The following is a 14,367-nucleotide window of genomic DNA, read 5'->3' as shown; positions in this document are numbered from 1 at the left end:
ATCTAAAACCGGGACATTAACTCCATCAATTTTTGTGGCTATATATGGTCCTTGGTAAATACTTTCGTGTTTATTTCTAGGTTCTTTTTGTACTACTACCTTATCGTTTATATTAATAGCTAACGGACGCGTCTCTTATCATATAGATCCTTATTTTCAATTTTATGTTTATTAATTAAATCTTTTGCTATTTTATGTGTTTTTTGTAGTCTATATTTTACTCTTTTGCATAATTTTCAACATTGTAAATTGGATCGATTTGTTCCTTTTGAACTTCATTTGGTAAGGTAACAATTCTACCGAATACTAATTCGTATGGAGTAAATCCATTATCAAAAACTGTACTAGGAGTTGTATTATGCAAAAATGTAAAATATTTCAAATAAACGTCCCATTCGGGGAAGTTATCGTTTAGAAAAGCTCGTAAATATTCATTAAACAACCGATGATTTCTTTCAATTGTACCTAGGGTTTCATGATGGTAAGCTGTAGAAAAATTATGTTCGATTTTTAGGAGTTTAGTTAATTCAGAGAAAATTTCATTTTTATATTGGGTTCCTAAATCGGTTTTAATTGATTTCATTATGCCATAAATGAGGATGAAGCCTTCAAAAATGGCTGTTGCAATTGCTTTTGCTGACTTATCAGGGATTGATATTGTAACTAGGTATTTGCTTAAGTCGCACATAATGGTAACCGCGAACCTATTCCCATTACTCGACTCAGCAAAGGTCCTATTGTATCTATAACTACCACAACGAAAGGTTTGCAGGGTGTTGGTGTAAGCACCAAATTTTCTTTGGTTTTTGGCTTGACTTTATTCAAAAGGCACTTTTTGCAATTTTTGATGTATGTGGCAATATCACGGGTCATACCTTTCTAATAATATTTTGTACATATTTTTGCGTAAAGCTTTTTATTTCCGCAGTGACCTCCTGATAACGGGTCATTGTGGTAAGTTTCCATTAGTTTAAGTTTTTTGTCGTTGTCCGTAACTGTTTCGACAGGTTCTATTAATAGTATTTGTAAATTTTTTAAAATTGAATTCCCTGTACTTTTAAAATTTGAAATAGAAAAATATTTAAATAACTGATCATCTTTTTGCCATTCTGCTTGCTTAATACTGTGTTTACCAGCTTCTTTTTCAAGCTTCAAAAGTAATTCATCTAATTGTCCTTAAAGGAAAATAGATAGACCCACTATTAAGTATACTGAAATAATCAGAATGAAGAGCTGAGTTGATTTAGCCATGTCCGTCTGTCTGTATGTCCGTCTGTCCGTCTGTCTGTTTGTATGCAAACTAGTCCCTAAATTTTAGAGATATCTTGATAAAATTTGGTGAACAGGTGTATTTGGGTGTCCGATTAGTCATTTGTCGGAACCGGCCGGATCGGACCACTATAGCATATATCCTCCATACAACCGATTTTTCAGAAAAAGAGGATTTTTGTAATATCTCACTCAATTTAACAGGTTGAAGCTTCAAACTTCACCATATACTTTCGAATATTGCACATATTGTTGCCTGAAAAAATTGATGAGATCGGTCGTATATATAGTATATATCCCCCACAACCGATTGTTCAGATAAGAAACTTTTCGTAATTACTGCCCTATTTTAAGAGCTAGAGGCTTCAAATTTCACCGAATGCTTACGTATATAGCATATATTGATGTCTGAAAAAATCATAGAGATTGGTTGTATATATAATATATATATGGTGGTATATATAGTATATATATATAGTATATATATATTTTTTCGCAATTTTAGCCCCATTTTAACAGCTAGAAGCTTCAAATTTCACCAAATGCTTACGTGTATAGCATATATTGTTGTCTGAAAAAATCATAGAGATCGGTTGTATATATAGTATATATCTCATACAACCGATTGTTCAGATAAGAAACTTTTCGCAATTTCTACCCCATTTTAACAGCTATAAGCTTCAAATTTCACTGATTGCTTACGTATATAGCATATATTGTTGTCTGAAAAAATCATAGAGATTGGTTGTATATATAATATATATCTCATACTACAGATTGTTCAGATAAGAAACTTTTCGCAATTTCTACCCCATTTTAACAGTTATAAGCTTCAAATTTCACCGATTGCTTACGTATATAGTATATATTGTTGTGTCAAAAAATCATACAGATCGATGGTATATATAGTATATATATGGTGGTATATATATTATATATATATAGTATATATATATTTTTTCGCAATTTTAGCCCCATTTTAACAGCTAGAAGCTTCAAATTTCACCAAATGCTTACGTGTATAGCATATATTGATGTCTGAAAACATCATTGAGATCGGTGGTATACATAGTATATATCCCATACAACCGATTGTTCAGATAAGAAACTTTGCGCAATTTCTGCTCCGTTTTAACAGCTAGAAGCTTCAAATTTCACAAAATGCTTACGTATATAGCATATATTGTTGTCTGAAAAAATCATAGAGATCGGTTGTATATATAGTATATATCTCATACAACCGATTGTTCAGATAAGAAACTTTTCGCAATTTCTACCCCATTTTAACAGCTATAAGCTTCAAATTTCACTGATTGCTTACGTATATAGCATATATTGTTGTCTGAAAAAATCATAGAGATTGGTTGTATATATAATATATATCTCATACTACAGATTGTTCAGATAAGAAACTTTTCGCAATTTCTACCCCATTTTAACAGTTATAAGCTTCAAATTTCACCGATTGCTTACGTATATAGTATATATTGTTGTGTCAAAAAATCATAGAGATCGGTGATATATATAATATATGTATGATGGTATATATGTATAGTATATATATAATACTAGCCTTTACCCGCGGCCCCGTCCGCAAGGAGAAAATAAAATATATGTGCTATTCACGTTAGCCTGCTTATCAAGTTGTCTGTTTAAAAATTTTTTCTGTCAATGTATTTTATTTTTTAATACAGTAAAAAAAAAGAACTAATAGTACAATAGTACAATACACTTTTTTCGAATTAAAAAAAATACATTTTGTTTCTAAGTTAAATTAATTGATATGACAGGGGTGAAAGAATTACTACTCATAGAACAAAGGAGTGAAACTACAATTAGCTAAAACCAAAAAGAAGTTTTTAAATGAAAGCAGTGTTGCTTTTTCGGGTATTTAGTTGGTTAAAATATTACAAAAATTTTAATTATAGTTGTAATAGTTCGTTACAGGATTCATTTAAAAATAGAACGAAAAAGCTGTGATATATTAAAGATAAAACATACCGAATTTTAATTACGAATAATTTGCCGTAAATCCACGGCCATGTGTGCTGAATTACCGGTTTCGAAGAGACCTAAAATGATCCCGGAAGTGTCCCTAAATGACACCAAATAGTCACGAAATGATGCCGACGGGATCCTGGACAAATCTCGAAAACTATCCAGAAATGATGCCGGAAGGGTCCCAAAATAATCCCGAAGTAGTCACGAAAAGTCCCGAAATGACCCTGACGGGATCCCGGACGGATCCCGAAAACCATCCAGATTTGATTCCTGAACGGTCCGCAAATGATCCCGATATAGTCCGAAAAAGTTCCGAAAAAACTCTGACGGGATCCCGGACAAATCCCGAAAATCGCCCAGAAATTATACCGGAGGAGTCCCAAAATGATTCCGAAATAGTAGTCACGAAAAAGGCCCGAAATGACCCTGACGGGATCCCGAAAACCATCCAGAAATGACTCTGGAGGGATCCGGAAATGATCCCGGAAAAGTCCACAAACCATCCAGAATTGATCTCTGAAGGTTCCGCAAATGATCCCGAAATAGTCCCGAAAGTCACGAAAAACTCAGACCCATCCCGAAAATCATGAAGAAATTATCCTGGAAGGGTACCAAAATTACCCCGAAATAACTCCGACGGGATCCCGGACAGATCCCGAAAATCATCCAGAACTGAGCTCTGAAACGTCCGCAAATAATCCAGAAATAGTCCGGAAAAAGTCCCGAAAAAACTCCGTCGGGATCCCGGACAGATCCCGAAAATCACCCAGAAATTATGCCGGAGGGGTCCCAAACTGATTCCGAAATAGTCCCGAAAAAGTCCTGAAATTACCTTGAGGGGATCCCAGACCGATACCGAAAACCATCCAGAATTGATCTCTAAAGGGTCCGCAATTTATCCCAGATAAAGTCGCGAAAAAACTACGAAGGGATCCCGAACAGATCCCGAAAATCATAGGGAAATTATCCCGGAAGGGTCCCAAAATGATCCCGAAATAGTCCCGAAAAGGCGCGAAATAACCCTGACGGGATCCCGGACGGATCCCGAAAACCACCCAGAAATGATCTTTAAGGGCAACTGACCCCGAAATACTCGTGAAAAAGTCCCGAAATTACCCCGACGGGATCCCGAAAACCATCCAGAAATTATCCCTGAAGGATCCCCAAATGATCCAAGAACAGTCTCGAAATTCCCTAACATTTTCCCGAAAAAGTAAAAAAATAAACCCGACGGGATCTCGGAAGGATCCCGAAAACGATCCAGAAATGATGCCGGAAGGGACACCAAATGATCCAGAAAATTCCCGAAATTCCCCCGATGGGATCCCGGACGGATCCCGGACCATCCAGAAATGATGCCGGTTGGTACCCCAAAATGATCCAGAAATAGGCCAGAAATGACCCCGTCGGGATCCCGGACGGATCCCCAAAAGTATACAGAAATGATGCTGGAAGGTGAAATGATCCCCTTAAAGAAAGATGAAAAATGAAATGATCCCCTTATAGTTCCGAAATGATTCTGACGGGATTCCCGACGGATCCCGGAAACTATTCAGAAATGATGCCGGAAAGGTTCCCAAGTTATCCCCAAATAGTCCCGAAATTACCCTGACGGTATCCCGGACGGATACCGAAAACCATCTAGAAAAGTGGCCGGAAGATACCCCAAATGATCCCGCAAAAGTCCCAAAATGACCCCGACAGGATCCCGGACGAATCCGGAAAACCATCCAGAAATGATGCCGGAATGGACCCCAAATGGTCCCGAAATGACACCGACGGGATCCCGGACGGATACCGAAAACCATCCAGAAATGATGCCGGCAGGTACCCCAAATTATCCCGAAATAGTTCCGAAATGACCCTGACGGGATCGCGGACGGATTCCGAAAACCATCCAGAAATGATGCCGATAAGGTCCCCAAATGATCCTGTATTAGTCGAGAAAAAATTCCGAAATGACTCCGACGGGATCCCGGACGGATCCCGAAAACCATCTAGAATTGATACCGGAAGGTACCCCAAATGATGCCGAAATAGTCCCGAAATGACATCGACGGGATCCCGGACGGATCCCGAAAACCATCCAGAAATGATGCCGGAGGAGACCCCAAATGATCCCGCTAAAGACCCAAAATGACCCCGACAGGGTCCCGGACGGATCTCGTAAACCATCCAGAAATGACGCCGGAAGAGACCCCCAAATGATCCCGCAAAAGTCCCAAAATGACCCCGACAGGATCCCGGACGGATCCCGTAAACCATCCAGAAATGATGTCGGAAGAGACCCCAAATGATCCCGCAAAAGTCCCAAAATGACCCCGACAGGATCCCGGACGGATCCCGAAAACCATCCAGAAATGATGCCGGGAGAGACCCCAAATGATCCCGCATAAGTCCCAAAATGACCCCGACAGGATCCCGGACGGATCCCGTAAACCATCCAGAAATAATGCCGGAGGAGACCCCAAATGATCCCGCTAAAGTCCCAAAATGACCCCGACAGGGTCCCGGACGGATCCCGTAAACCATCTAGAAATGATGCCGGAAGAGACCCCAAATGATCCCGCAAAAGTCCCAAAATGACCCCGACAGGATCCCGGACGGATCCCGTAAACCATCCAGAAATGATGCCGGAAGAGACTCCAAATGATCCCGCAAAAGTCCCAAAATGACCCCGACAGGATCCCGGACGGATCCCGTAAACCATCCAGAAATGATGCCGGAAGAGACCCCAAATGATCCCGCAAAAGTCCCAAAATGACCCCGACAGGATCCCGGACGGATCCCGTAAACCATCCAGAAATGATGCCGGAGGAGACCCCAAATGATCCCGCAATAATCTCAAAATGACCCCGACAGGATCCCGGACGGATCCCGAAAACCATCCAGAAATGATGCCGGGAGAGACCCCAAATGATCCCGCAAAAGTCCCAAAATGACCCCGACAGGATCCCGGACGGATCCCGTAAACCATCCAGAAATGATGCCGGAAGAGACCCCAAATGATCCCGCAAAAGTCCCAAAATGACGCCGACGGGATCCCGGACGGTTCCCGTAAACCATCCAGAAATGATGCCGGAGGAGACCCCAAATGATCCCGCAAAAGTCTCAAAATTACCCCGACAGGATCCCGGACGGATCCCGAAAACCATCCAGAAATGATGCTGGAAGAGACCCCAAATGATCCCCCAAAAGTCCCAAAATGACCCCGACAGGATCCCGGACGGATCCCGTAAACCACCCAGAAATGATGCCGGAAGAGACCCCAAATGATCCCGCAAAAGTCCCAAAATGACCCCGACAGGATCCCGGACGGATCCCGTAAACCATCCAGAAATGATGCCGGAGGAGACCCCAAATGATCCCGCAAAAGTCTCTAAATGACCCCGACAGGATCCTGGACGGATCCCGAAAACCATCCAGAAATGATGCTGGAAGAGACCCCAAATGATCCCGCAAAAGTCCCAAAATGACCCCGACAGGATCCCGGACGGATCCCGTAAACCATCCAGAAATAATGCCGGAAGAGACCCCAAATGATCCCGCAAAAGTCCCAAAATGACGCCGACGGGATCCCGGACGGATCTCGTAAACCATCCAGAAATGATGCCGGAAGAGACCCCAAATGACCCCGCAAAAGTCCCAAAATGACGCCGACGGGATCCCGGACGGATCCCTAAAACCATCCAGGAATGATTACGGAAAGGACCCAAACTGACCCCGAAAAAGTCCCGTAATGATCCCGGAAACCATCAAGAATTTATCTCTCGAAGGTACGCAAATAATCCCGAAAGTACCCCGACGGGATCCCGGACGGATCCCGGACGGATCCCGAAAACCATCCAGAAATGATGCCGGAAGGGTTCCCAAATGATCGCGAAATAGTCCCGAAATGATTCCGGAATAGTCCCGAAAATGTCCCAAAATAACCCCGACGGGATCCCGGACGGATCCCGAAAACTATACAGAAATGATCCCGGAAGGGTCCCAAAATGATCCCGAAATAGTCCCGAAAAAGTCCCGAAATTACCCCGGCGTAATCCCGGACCGATCCCGAAAACCATCCAGAAATGATCCCGGAGGGTCTCGATATGACCCTTACGGGATTACAAATAAGGTGAAGCTAATTATAAAACCATGTTAATAAGGCAGCAGGCGCATTGGAGTGAATAAAAAGTTACATAAAAACATACAGGTAAAGCTAATAAAAGCGTGCTAATAAAAACAATTGATGGAGGGCGGATGGCGGGAGTAGAGGAGAGGACCACTGATCGTTCCTCCAAAATTGTCTAGATCTCGTTCTGTATGTACCAGATACCAAAAACTATTGATTTAGGAGAAAATTTATATTGATTTATAACAATTTATAGATTTTACACCAGAGGGGGAAATAAAGGGGGAGGGGGGCGGAGGGTGTCACTGCTTACTTTGTAAGCCCTCGACTTATTTGACCCCTTGAGTCTGTGATATTGGTGAAGGCCAGTATACATAAAGTTATAATGTGTAAAAATTATTAAAAAATAATTTCTCGAAGGGGTCGTGGGACCCCCACCCCTCTTTCCATGTTCGAAAAAAATTTCGCTAGTAGACTACTGTCTGTGTCCCAAATTTCATCAAAATCCGTGTAGCCATTCTGGCGTGATTCAGTCGCAAAGACGAAAAAATATAATAATTAAATTATAACTGTTCCTAGGGGGCGGGGACCACGCCCCTTTTCAAAAATATATAGTTAGTAGATCCTTCTAGACTATTGGCTATATGTGTGCAAAATTTCATCCAAATCGGTCCAGCCGTTCTTGCGTGATTGAGTCACAAAGACAAACGTCTGGACAAACATCCAAACATCCAAACATCCAAACATCCAAACATCTTCACATCCAAACTTTGCCATTTATAATATATATTAGATATATATATTTTTTTGCGATTTCGGCCCCATTTTAACAGCTAGAAGCTTCAAATTTCACCAAATGCTTACGTGTATAGCATATATTGATGTCTGAAAAAAATCATTGAGATCGGGTGTATACATAGTATATATCTCATACAACCGATTGTTCAGATAAGAAACTTTGCCCAATTTCTGCCCCGTTTTAACAGCTAGAAGCTTCAAATTTCACCGATTGCTTACGTATATAGTATATATTGTTGTGTCAAAAAATCATAGAGATCGGTGATATATATAATATATATATGATGGTATATATAGTATATATATATTTGTTTTTTGCGATTTCGGCCCCATTTTAACAACTAGAAGCTTCAAATTTCACCAAATGCTTACGTGTGTAGTATATTATGTTGTCTGAAAAAATCATTGAGATCGGTGGTATATATAGTATATATCTCATACAACCGATTGTTCAGATAAGAAACTTTGCGCAATTTCTGCCCCGTTTTAACAGCTAGAAGCTTCAAATTTCACCAAATGCTTACGTGTATAGCATATATTGTTGTCTGAAAAAATCAAAGAGATCGGTGGTAATATTATATACTTCATACAAACTGTCATTTTTGTCCCTTTTTTACGGATAGAAGCTTCAAAATTCATCAAGTTTCATCAAATACTTACGTTTACTTCATATATTTTTGAAATACGTGATTCGTAGTCGTAGTTTTTACATGCAGACCACAACGTGAAGCTTTGCATCCTCACACAAAGTACCTACCTATTTTTTATTTTATATTTATCTTAAAAATCGTTTAGATATGTTCAAATTTCACCAAATGTTTACGTGAATAGCATACATTGTTGTCTCAAAATGTTATATATATAAACAAGTAAGGAAGGCTAAGCTCGGGTGTAACCGTACATTACATACTCAGCTGAGAGCTTTGGAGAAAAAATAAGGGAAAATTACCATGTCGGAAAATGAACCTAGGGTAACCCTGGAATGTGTTTGTATGACATGTGTATCAAATGGAAAGTATTAAAGAATATTTTAAAAGGGAGTGGGCCGTAGTTCTATAGGTGAACGCTATTTCGAGATATTGCCATAAAGGTGGACCAGGGATGACTCGAGAATGTGTTTGTACGATATGGGTATCAAACTAAAGGTATTAATGAGGGTCTTAAAAGGGAGCGGCCCTTAGTTGTATATGTGAAGGCGTTTTCGAGATATTGACCAAAATATGGACCAGGGTGACCAACAACATCATCTGTCGGGTACCGCTAATTTATTTATATATGTAATACCACGAACAGTATTCCTGACAAGATTCCAAGGGCGTTTGATTTCACCCTGCAGAACGTTTTCATTTTCTTCTACTTAATATGGTAGGTGTCACACCCATTTTACAAAGTTTTTTACAAAAGTTTTTTCTAAAGTTATATTTTGCGTCAATAAACCAATCAAATTGCCATGTTTCATCCCTTTTTTCATATTTGGTATAGAATTATAGCATTTTTTTAATTTTCGTAATATTCGATTTCGAAAAGTGGGCGTGGTCATAGTCGGATTTCGGTAATTTTTTATACCAAGATAAAGTGAGTTCAGATAATTACGTGAACTGAGTTTAGTAAAGATATATAGGTTTTTGCTCAAGTTGTCGTGATAACGGCCGAACGAAAGGACAGACGGTCGACTGTGTATAAAAACTGAGCGTGCCTTCACAGCGATTTCGCCCATTTTCACAGAAAGCAGTTATCGTCATAGAATCTAAGCCCCTACCAAATTTCACAAGGATTGGTAAATTTTTGTTCGACTTATGGCATTAAAATTATCCTAGACAAATTAAATGAAAAAGGGCGGAGCCACGCCCATATTGAAATTTTCTTTTATTTTTGTATTTTGTTGCACCATATCATTACTGGAGTTAAATGTTGACATAATTTACGTATATACTGTAAAGATATTAAATTTTTTGTTAAAATTTTCTTTAAAAAAAAATGTTTAAGTGGGCGTGATCGGTCTCCGAATTTATTAATTTTTATAAGCATACATATAGTAACAGGAGCAACGTTCGTGCCAAATTTCATCATGATATCTTCAACGACTGCCAAATTATAGCTTACAAAACTTTTAAGTTACCTTCTTTTAAAAGTTGGCGATGCCACGCCCATTGTCCAAAATTTTACTAATTTTCTATTCTGCGTCATAAGTTGAACTCACCTACCAAGTTTCATCGCTTTATCCGTCTTTGTTAATGAATTATCGCACTTTTTGTGTTTTTCGAAATTTTCGATATCGAAAAAGTGGGCGTGGTTATAGTTCGATTTCGTTCATTTTAAATAGCGATATGATATGAGTACCCAGGAACCTACATACCATCAAGATACCTCAAAATTTACTCAAGTTATCGTGTTAACGGCAGACGGACGGACATGGCTCAATCAAATTTTTTTCGACGCTGATGATTTTTATATATGGAAGCCTATATCTATCTCGATTCCTTTATACCTGTACAACCAATCATTTTCCAATCAAAGTTAATATACTCTGTGTGCAAAGCACGCTGAGTATAAAAATGAAAATTTAAATATATCAATGTTGATGAAAATTACGTTATACAGGTACGATCATCAGTGTTTTTATCAAAATTCGTCACTTAATTTAAATATATTTATTTATTATTATTATTCTGATAACTTAAGCGAAAATATCCATGAATTAAGAAATTAGAACTTGCACACCAATCACAAACACTTTTGAAAAAATTTTAAAATTCGAAAAAACCTACAAAAATTTCAAATTATTTAAAACGTTTCAGAATTTTTTCTGAAAACTCCAAACAAATAAAAAAACTTGAAATATTCTTAAGATTTTCTCGAATTTCGAATTTTTTCGAAAACACGGTCGAGATTATTGTGTAAAGTTGCAATTACACATTTCATGGAAGACTTTTATTAAGTTATTGAAAAAAAAATAATAATAATAATAACGATGCAAATAACGAATTTTTTTTATTTTTTTTTTATTTTTAAAGCTTCTCAGTGCCTTGCAGATGCCGTTTGCAGTCGATAAAACGTGTGGGATATACATGCCGCCAATTTGTAGGAAAACTAAAAGGAGCTCGACGCTTGGATCTCTTTGGAGGCATATCACGCCTTCTGCTTATTTATTAATTAACTGTCAATCACATTTTTCTAAGTTTGTTTTCATCGACTTGTTCATTTCAGCTTTTCTCTTTCACTCATTTATGGATTTCATCATCAGTGTCATAACTAATTAGCACCTGACTGGCGAGACTGGAGGAAAAGTCGGGCCAATCATAATTTTTTCGAAATAACTGACAACGTTTGGGAGCGCAAGAGAGATAAAATATTCCTCAATACATTTTTCTCGCAATATGGTGGAGATATTTCGCTTTCCTTCTATCAAACGCAGCAGCCGATATGATTAGGTACTTTTTTTTGTCGGAACCCTCGGAACCTTTTCTGCTCTTCGCCCAATGAAGCAATTTGGATTTTATTCGTTCAATTATTTTCATATTGCCTACCTTTGGACTAGGTAGGCAATTGAAAAGTAAAGTCCTCTCTCTCATACTCTACAAGTAACTTATCGTACCTGTCCTGCTGTATGGGGCAGAAGCATGGACCATGACAACATCAGATGAAGCGGCTCTGGGAGTGTTCGAGAGAAAAGTTCTTCGAAAGATTCATGGACCTCTACGCGTTAGCGATGGCGAGTACCGAAGAAGATTTGACGATGAGCTGTACGAGCTCTACGCAAACATTTACATAGTTCACTCAAGGTGCTTTCATAAGACCAATTTCACTTTGCTAAACGAATTGATAGCTTCTCATGACTGGTCTGAGTTTTATGCATATAATGATATTGAGTCTGCAACGTCTATGTTCCACAGATCGCTCACCAGCTTCTTTAGACACTGTGTTCCTGGTCATGTTATGTTAGTGTTGAACCTAATAAGCCACCTTGGTTCTCAGGGAATCCTTTGAGACTAAACAACATTAAATCTAGACTTTATAAGCGTTTCAAGAGATCTGGAGCATCTGAAGGTTATGCAAAATATTAGGTGCTTGTTCAAACTTTCACTTCCATAATCAACAAAGCTATAAGTGCTTCCTAACTCCTTGTAAAATTAACTTTTTCCGTAAACCCAAACAATTTTATGGATTTGTTAAATTCGAAAAGAAAAACTTCGGGATTTCCGTCTTCCTTCCGTTATGGCGGTAGATCTTCCAGCTCTGATCATGATGCTGTAGAATTATTTGCCGAGTTCTTTAGGTCAAGGTACTCGTCCAGTAGTATCAATTCAAGTCATTATCCGTATTGCATAAATAGTTCAAATTGTATTCTAAAGACTATAACACAATATTTCAAAGTATTTCAGCAGTGAAACCAACAAATTCTCCGGGGCCAGACGGTGTACCTGGTTGTGTAGTCAAGCACTGCGCTGCTAGTTTATCGGAACCGATTTTAAAATTATTTAAATTATCTATGAATTCTGCGATATTTCCTTTAATTTGGAAACATTCATTTATTATTCCCTACATAAAAAAAGGTCTAATATTGAAAACTACAGGGGTTTTACTAAGCTCTCAGCTATCCCTAAAACCTTCGAGCAAATAGTTACATGCCAGCTTCAACATACGTGCAAATATTTATTATCTTCCTGCCAACATGGTTTTGTACACCGAAGGTCAACCACCACCAACTTACTGGAGTTTACTTCCATAGTTAAGGACGGCTTCCTGTCTAAACAACAAACAGATGTGATATACACCGATTTTAGAAAGCTTTCGACTCTGTCAACCATAAGCTACCGATTCACATGCTTGACCTAATAGGTTTCCCGAAGCGATTTTTATTATGGCTCGCAAGCTACCTTACAAACAGAGCTCAAACCGTTTTAGGGTCATTCCATTTCAAAACACCCGGTCCGCGCAGGACATGATTTTTCATTTCGATGAAATTTTAATATGTTGTGCTTTGGTCAAAATAATGAAACACGTGTTGTTTTTTTTTTTTTTTTTGCCTCAAAAAATTTTTTTTTCGGATTTATCGGTAATTGAATTCGATAAAATGCAATCGATATTTTATTCACCTATTTCCTCAACTGTCAATAGCTTTGTCAAAAATTTGCCGATTCTCATGATTTTTTCTTTCAAATGTTCGTTTTTACATTTACTTTTATACAAATTTATAAACGATAGCATATAGTATAAAAAACAATTTTTTTTAGTATTTAGTAAAAACTAATGAGTTTTTTTCAAAATTTATTTCTCAAAAAAGGTTATTTTTTTTTGTTTAAACTTTTTCTATATCGAATGAACAGTTTATATTTCAACTTGGGTAAATATCTATTAGCCAAAGCTCGTTGTATATGCTATCGTTTATAAATTTATATAAAAGAAAATGTAATAACGAACATTTCAACGAAAAAATCATGAGAATCGGTTAATTTTTGACAAAGCTATTTATAAATCCGAAAAAAATTGTTTGAGGCAAAACAAAAAAACACGTGTTTCATTATTTTAACCAAAGAACAACATATTAAAATTCCATCGAAATCAAAAATCATGTCCTGTGCGGACCGTGTGTCTTGAAATGGAATTAGACTTTATATAAAAATATTGCATCTAAGAGAATTAATGTAACCTTGGGCGTACCTCAGGGTAGCCATCTGGGCCCATTGCGTTTTACCCTCTTCATAAATGACTTACCACTAATACTTAAACATTCGCGGGCTCTTATGTATGAGGATGAAGTAAAACTTTACACTTGTCCTCGAACTTGCTTAGTCGGAACCTCCTTCAAGTTGATTTGGATTCATTTCAGAGCAGGTGCGCAGCGAACCTACTCGTTTTAAACTGCTCGAAAAGTAAGCTTATGACTTCTCACAGAGTAAAGCCATTTTTGACACTATATACTCTAAATTCTACACCTCTAGAGCGATTGTCTGCCGTTAATGATTTGGGTGTACTTTTCGACCCAAAACTATATTTTAATACGCATATTTCATCCATTGTAAATAAAGCAACGGGTATAATTGGCTTTGTTAAACGTTGGGCCAAAGAGTGTAACGATCCTATCTCACGAAGATCCTATACACTTCCTTGGTCCGCCCAGTACTTGAATATTGCTCGTATGTCTGGTCTCCTGGACACAAAAATCATAAAACGCGGATTGA

The sequence above is a fragment of the Eurosta solidaginis genome, chromosome 3 (genome assembly GCF_040869045.1).
Source record: "Eurosta solidaginis isolate ZX-2024a chromosome 3, ASM4086904v1, whole genome shotgun sequence".
In the NCBI taxonomy this organism is placed as follows: Eukaryota; Metazoa; Arthropoda; class Insecta; order Diptera; family Tephritidae; genus Eurosta; species Eurosta solidaginis.
Note: the sequence above shows the minus strand (reverse complement) of the source record.